The following is a 10,000-nucleotide window of genomic DNA, read 5'->3' as shown; positions in this document are numbered from 1 at the left end:
CATCATCATCATTATCATCACAATTATGATATCTTCACCATTGTGACATCATCACTATTATGACATCATAACCTTTATGACATGAACACCATTATGACATTATCACTATTAACATTATCATTATGACATCATCATCATCATCATCACAATTATGATATCTTCACCATTGTGACATCACCACTATTATGACATCATCACCATTATGACATGAACACCATTGTGACATTATCACTATTGTGACAACATTATCATTATGACATCATCATCATCATCATTACAATTATGATATATTCACCATTGTGACATCATCACTATTATGACATCATCACCATTATGACATGAACACCATTATGACATTATCACTATTGTGACAACATTATCATTATGACATCATCATCACCATCATCATCATCATCATCATCATCACAATTATGATATCTTCACCATTGTGACATCATCACCATTATGACATGAACACCATTATGACATTATCACTATTGTGACAACAGTATCATTATGACATCATCATCATCATCATCATCATCATCATCATCATCACAATTATGATATCTTCACCATTGTGACATCATCACTATTATGACATCATCACCATTATGACATAAACACCATTATGACATTATCACTATTGTGACAACAGTATCATTATGACATCATCATCATCATCATCATCATCATCATCATCACAATTATGATATCTTTACCATTGTGACATCATCACTATTATGACATCATCACCATTATGACATGAACACCATTAGGACATTATCACTATTGTGACAACATTATCATTATGACATCATCATCATCATCATCATCTTCACAATTATGATATCTTCACCATTGTGACATCATCACTATTATGACATGAACACCATTATGACATGGACACCATTATGACATTATCACTATTGTGACAACATTATCATTATGACATCGTCATCATCATCATCATCATCATCACCACCACAATGATGATATCTTCACCATTGTGACATCATCACTATTATGACATGAACACCATTATGACATGAACACCATTATGACATTATCACTATTGTGACAACATTATCATTATGACATCATCATCATCATCATCATCATCATCATCATCATGATCACCACAATGATGATATCTTCACCATTGTGACGTCATCACTATTATGACATGAACACCATTATGACATGAACACCATTATGACATTATCACTATTGTGACAACATTATCATTATGACATCATCATCATCATCATCATCATCATCATCATCATCACCACCACAATTATGATATCTTCACCATTGTGACATCATCACTATTATGACATCATCACCATTATGACATAAACACCATTATGACATTATCACTATTGTGACAACAGTATCATTATGACATCATCATCATCATCATCATCATCATCATCATCATCATCATCATCATCACATTTATGATATCTTCACCATTGTGACATCATCACTATTATGACATCATCACCATTATGACATGAACACCATAATGACATTATCACTATTGTGACAACATTATCATTATGACATCATCATCATCATCATCATCACATTTATGATATCTTCACCATCGTGACATCATCACTATTATGACATGAACACCATTATGACATGGACACCATTATGACATTATCACTATTGTGACAACATTATCATTATGACATCATCATCATCATCATCATCATCATCATCATCACAATTATGATATCTACACCATTGTGACATCATCACTATTATGACATGAACACCATAATGACATGAACACCATTATGACATTATCACTATTGAGACAACATTATCATTATGACATCATCATCATCATCATCATCATCATCATCATCACCACCACAATTATGATATCTTCACCATTGTGACATCATCACTATTATGACATCATCACCTTTATGACATGAACACCATTATGACATTATCACTATTGTGACAACAGTATCATTATGACATCATCATCATCATCATCATCATCATCATCATCATTATCACAATTATGATATCTTTACCATTGTGACATCATCACTATTATGACATCATCACCATTATGACATGAACACCATTAGGACATTATCACTATTGTGACAACATTATCATTATGACATCATCATCATCATCATCATCATCATCATCATCTTCACAATTATGATATCTTCACCATTGTGACATCATCACTATTATGACATGAACACCATTATGACATGGACACCATTATGACATTATCACTATTGTGACAACATTATCATTATGACATCATCATCATCATCATCATCATCATCATCATCATCATCATCATCATCACCACAATGATGATATCTTCACCATTGTGACATCATCACTATTATGACATGAACACCATTATGACATGAACACCATTATGACATTATCACTATTGTGACAACATTATCATTATGACATCATCATCATCATCATCAACACAATTATGATATCTTCACCATTGTGACATCATCACTATTATGATATCATGACCATTATGACATAAACACCATTATGACATTATCACTATTGTGACAACATTATCATTATGACAACATTATCATTATGACATCATCATCATCATCATCATCATCACAATTATGATATCTTCACCATTGTGACATCATCACTATTATGACATGAACACCATAATGACATGAACACCATTATGACATTATCACTATTGAGACAACATAATCATTATGACATCATCATCATCATCATCATCATCATCATCATCATCATCATCACAATTATGATATCTTCACCATTGTGACATCATCACTATTATGACATCATCACCTTTATGACCTGAACACCATTATGACATTATCACTATTGTGACAACATTATCATTATGACATCATCATCATCATCATCATCACAATTATGATATATTCACCATTGTGACATCATTACTATTATGACATCATCACCATTATGACATGAACACCATTATGACATTATCACTATTGTGACAACATTATCATTATGACATCATCATCATCATCATCATCATCATCATCATCATCATCATCATCATCACCACAATGATGATATCTTCACCATTGTGACATCATCACTATTATGACATGAACACCATTATGACATGAACACCATTATGACATTATCACTATTGTGACAACATTATCATTATGACATCATCATCATCATCATCATCATCATCATCATCATCATCACAATTATGATATATTCACCATTGTGACATCATCACTATTATGACATCATCACCATTATGACATAAACACCATTATGACATTATCACTATTGTGACAACAGTATCATTATGACATCATCATCATCATCATCATCATCATCATCATCATCATCATCATCATCACCACAATGATGATATCTTCACCATTGTGACATGAACACCATTATGACATGAACACCATTATGACATTATCACTATTGTGACAACATTTTCATTATGACATCATCATCATCATCATCATCATCATCATCATCACCACAATTATGATATCTTCACCATTGTGACATCATCACTATTATGACATCATCACCATTATGACATGAACACTATTATGACATAATCACTATTGTGACAACAGTATCATTATGACATCATCATCATCATCATCATCATCATCATCATCATCATCATCATCATCACATTTATGATATCTTCACCATTGTGACATCATCACTATTATGACATCATCACCTTTATGACATGAACACTATTATGACATAATCACTATTGTGAGAACAGTATCATTATGACATCATCATCATCATCATCATCATCATCATCATCATCATCACCACAATTATGATATCTTCACCATTGTGACATCATCACTATTATGACATGAACACCATTATGACATGAACACCAATATGACATTATCACTATTGTGACAACATTATCATTATGACATCATCATCATCATCATCATCATCATCATCATCATCATCATCACAATTATGATATCTACACCATTGTGACATCATCACTATTATGACATGAACACCATAATGACATGAGCACCATTATGACATTATCACTATTGAGACAACATTATCATTATGACATCATCATCATCATCATCATCATCATCATCATCATCACCACAATTATGATATCTTCACCATTGTGACATCATCACTATTATGACATCATCACCTTTATGACATGAACACCATTATGACATTATCACTATTGTGACAACATTATCATTATGACATCATCATCATCATTACAATTATGATATATTCACCATTGTGACATCATCACTATTATGACATCATCACCATTATGACATGAACACCATTATGACATTATCACTATTGTAACAACATTATCATTATGACATCATCATCATCATCATCATCATCATCACCACAATTATATCTTCACCATTGTGACATCATCACTATTATGACATCATCACCATTATGACATGAACACCATTATGACATTATCACTATTGTGACAACATTATCATTATGACATCATCATCATCTTCATCATCATCTTCTTCACAATTATGATATATTCACCATTGTGACATCATCACTATTATGACATCATCACCTTCATGACATGAACACCATTATGACATTTTCACTATTGTGACAACATTATTATTATGACATCATCATCATCATCACAATTATGATATCTTCACCATTGTGACATCATCACTATTATGACATCATCACCATTATGACATGAACACCATTATGACATTTTCACTATTGTGACATCATCATCATCATCATCATCATCATCATCATCATCATCATCATCATCATCATCATCATCATCACAATTATGAAATCTTCACCATTGTGACATCATCACTATTATGACATCATCACCATTATGACATGAACACCATTATGACATTATCACTATTATGACATCATCATCATCATCATCATCATCATCATCACAATTATGATATCTTCACCATTGTGACATCATCACTATTATGACATCATCACCATTATGACATAAACACCATTATGACATTATCACTATTGTGACAACATCATCATCATCATCATCATCATCATCATCATCATCATCATCATCATCATCATCATCGTCATCGTCATCTTCACAATTATGATATCTTCACCATTGTGACATCATCACTATTATGACATGAACACCATTATGACCTTAACACCATTATGACATTTTCACTATTGTGACAACATCATCATCATCATCATCATCATCACAATTATGATATCTTCACCATTGTGACATCATCACTATTATGACATCATCACCATTATGACATGAACACCATTATGACATGAACACCATTATGACATTATCACTATTGTGACAACATTATCATTATGACATCATCATCATCATCATCATCATCGTCATCATCATCATCATCATCTTCACAATTATGATATATTCACCATTGTGACATCATCACTATTATGACATCATCACATTCATGACATGAACACCATTATGACATTATCACTATTGTGATAACATTATTATTATGACATCATTATCATCATCCTCATCATCATCATCATCATCATCATCATCACAATTATGATATCTTCACCACTGTGACATCATCACTATTATGACATCATCACCTTTATGACATGAACACCATTATGACATTATCACTATTGTGACATCATCATCATCATCATCATCATCATCATCATCACAATTATGATATCTTCACCATTGTGACATCATCACTATTATGACATCATAACCTTTATGACATGAACACCATTATGATATTATCACTATTAACATTATCATTATGACATCATCATCATCATCATCATCATCACAATTATGATATCTTCACCATTGTGACATCACCACTATTATGACATCATCACCATTATGACATGAACACCATTATGACATTATCACTATTGTGAAGACATTATTATTATGACATCCTCATCATCCTCATCATCCTCATCATCATCATCATCATCATCACAATTATGATATCTTTACCATTGTGACATCATCACTATTATGCCATCATAACCTTTATGGCATGAACACCATTATGACATTATCACTATTAACATTATCATTATGACATCATCATCATCACAATTATGATATCTTCACCATTGTGACATCATCACTATTATGACATCATCACCATTATGACATGAACACCATTATGACATTATCACTATTGTGACGACATCATCATCATCATCATCATCATCATCATCGTCATCTTCACAATTATGATATCTTCACCATTGTGACATCATCACTATTATGACATGAACACCATTATGACATTAACACCATTATGACATTTTCACTATTGTGACAACATCATCATCATCATCATCATCATCATCATCACAATTATGATATCTTCACCATTGTGACATCATCACTATTATGACATCATCACCATTATGACATAAACACCATTATGACATGAACACCATTTTGACATTATTACTATTGTGACAACATTATCATTATGACATCATCATCATCATCATCATCATCATCATCATCGTCATCATCATCATCTTCACAATTATTATATATTCACCATTGTGACATCATCACTATTATGACATCATCACATTCATGACATGAACACCATTATGACATTATCACTATTGTGACAACATTATTATTATGACATCATTATCATCATCCTCATCATCATCATCATCATCATCACAATTATGATATCTTCACCACTGTGACATCATCACTATTATGACATCATCACCTTTATGACATGAACACCATTATGACATTATCACTATTGTGACATCATCATCATCATCATTATCATCACAATTATGATATCTTCACCATTGTGACATCATCACTATTATGACATCATAACCTTTATGACATGAACACCATTATGACATTATCACTATTAACATTATCATTATGACATCATCATCATCATCATCACAATTATGATATCTTCACCATTGTGACATCACCACTATTATGACATCATCACCATTATGACATGAACACCATTGTGACATTATCACTATTGTGACAACATTATCATTATGACATCATCATCATCATCATCATCATTACAATTATGATATATTCACCATTGTGACATCATCACTATTATGACATCATCACCATTATGACATGAACACCATTATGACATTATCACTATTGTGACAACATTATCATTATGACATCATCATCACCATCATCATCATCACAATTATGATATATTCACCATTGTGACATCATCACCATTATGACATGAACACCATTATGACATTATCACTATTGTGACAACAGTATCATTATGACATCATCATCATCATCATCATCATCATCATCATCATCATCACAATTATGATATATTCACCATTGTGACATCATCACCATTATGACATGAACACCATTATGACATGAACACCATTAGGACATTATCACTATTGTGACAACATTATCATTATGACATCATCATCATCATCATCATCATCATCATCATCACAATTATGATATCTTCACCATTGTGACATCATCACTATTATGACATCATCACCATTATGACATAAACACCATTATGACATTATCACTATTGTGACAACAGTATCATTATGACATCATCATCATCATCATCATCACAATTATGATATCTTTACCATTGTGACATCATCACTATTATGACATCATCACCATTATGACATGAACACCATTAGGACATTATCACTATTGTGACAACATTATCATTATGACATCATCATCATCATCATCATCATCATCATCATCATCACATTTATGATATCTTCACCATCGTGACATCATCACTATTATGACATGAACACCATTATGACATGGACACCATTATGACATTATCACTATTGTGACAACATTATCATTATGACATCATCATCATCATCATCATCATCATCATCATTATCATCACAATTATGATATCTACACCATTGTGACATCATCACTATTATGACATGAACACCATAATGACATGAACACCATTATGACATTATCACTATTGAGACAACATTATCATTATGACATCATCATCATCATCATCATCATCATCATCATCATCATCATCATCATCATCACCACAATTATGATATCTTCACCATTGTGACATCATCACTATTATGACATCATCACCTTTATGACATGAACACCATTATGACATTATCACTATTGTGACAACAGTATCATTATGACATCATCATCATCATCATCATCATCATCATCATCATTATCACAATTATGATATCTTTACCATTGTGACATCATCACTATTATGACATCATCACCATTATGACATGAACACCATTAGGACATTATCACTATTGTGACAACATTATCATTATGACATCATCATCATCATCATCATCATCATCATCTTCACAATTATGATATCTTCACCATTGTGACATCATCACTATTATGACATGAACACCATAATGACATGAACACCATTATGACATTATCACTATTGAGACAACATAATCATTATGACATCATCATCATCATCATCATCATCATCATCATCATCATCATCATCACAATTATGATATCTTCACCATTGTGACATCATCACTATTATGACATCATCACCTTTATGACCTGAACACCATTATGACATTATCACTATTGTGACAACATTATCATTATGACATCATCATCATCATCATCATCATCATCACAATTATGATATATTCACCATTGTGACATCATTACTATTATGACATCATCACCATTATGACATGAACACCATTATGACATTATCACTATTGTGACAACATTATCATTATGACATCATCATCATCATCATCATCATCATCACCACAATGATGATATCTTCACCATTGTGACATCATCACTATTATGACATGAACACCATTATGACATGAACACCATTATGACATTATCACTATTGTGACAACATTATCATTATGACATCATCATCATCATCATCATCATCATCATCATCATCATCATCATCATCACAATTATGATATATTCACCATTGTGACATCATCACTATTATGACATCATCACCATTATGACATAAACACCATTATGACATTATCACTATTGTGACAACAGTATCATTATGACATCATCATCATCATCATCATCATCATCATCATCATCACCACCACAATGATGATATCTTCACCATTGTGACATCATCACTATTATGACATGAACACCATTATGACATGAACACCATTATGACATTATCACTATTGTGACAACATTTTCATTATGACATCATCATCATCATCATCATCATCATCATCATCATCACCACAATTATGATATCTTCACCATTGTGACATCATCACTATTATGACATCATCACCATTATGACATGAACACTATTATGACATAATCACTATTGTGACAACAGTATCATTATGACATCATCATCATCATCATCATCATCACATTTATGATATCTTCACCATTGTGACATCATCACTATTATGATATCATCACCTTTATGACATGAACACTATTATGACATAATCACTATTGTGAGAACAGTATCATTATGACATCATCATCATCATCATCATCATCATCATCATCATCATCATCATCATCATCACCACAATTATGATATCTTCACCATTGTGACATCATCACTATTATGACATGAACACCATTATGACATGAACACCAATATGACATTATCACTATTGTGACAACATTATCATTATGACATCATCATCATCATCATCATCATCATCATCACAATTATGATATCTACACCATTGTGACATCATCACTATTATGACATGAACACCATAATGACATGAGCACCATTATGACATTATCACTATTGAGACAACATTATCATTATGACATCATCATCATCATCATCATCATCATCATCATCATCACCACAATTATGATATCTTCACCATTGTGACATCA

Source organism: Pseudophryne corroboree, chromosome 4 (genome assembly GCF_028390025.1).
Source record: "Pseudophryne corroboree isolate aPseCor3 chromosome 4, aPseCor3.hap2, whole genome shotgun sequence".
Taxonomy (NCBI): Eukaryota; Metazoa; Chordata; class Amphibia; order Anura; family Myobatrachidae; genus Pseudophryne; species Pseudophryne corroboree.
The sequence above is the reverse complement of the archived record's forward strand: the minus strand, read 5'-3'. Positions refer to the sequence as shown.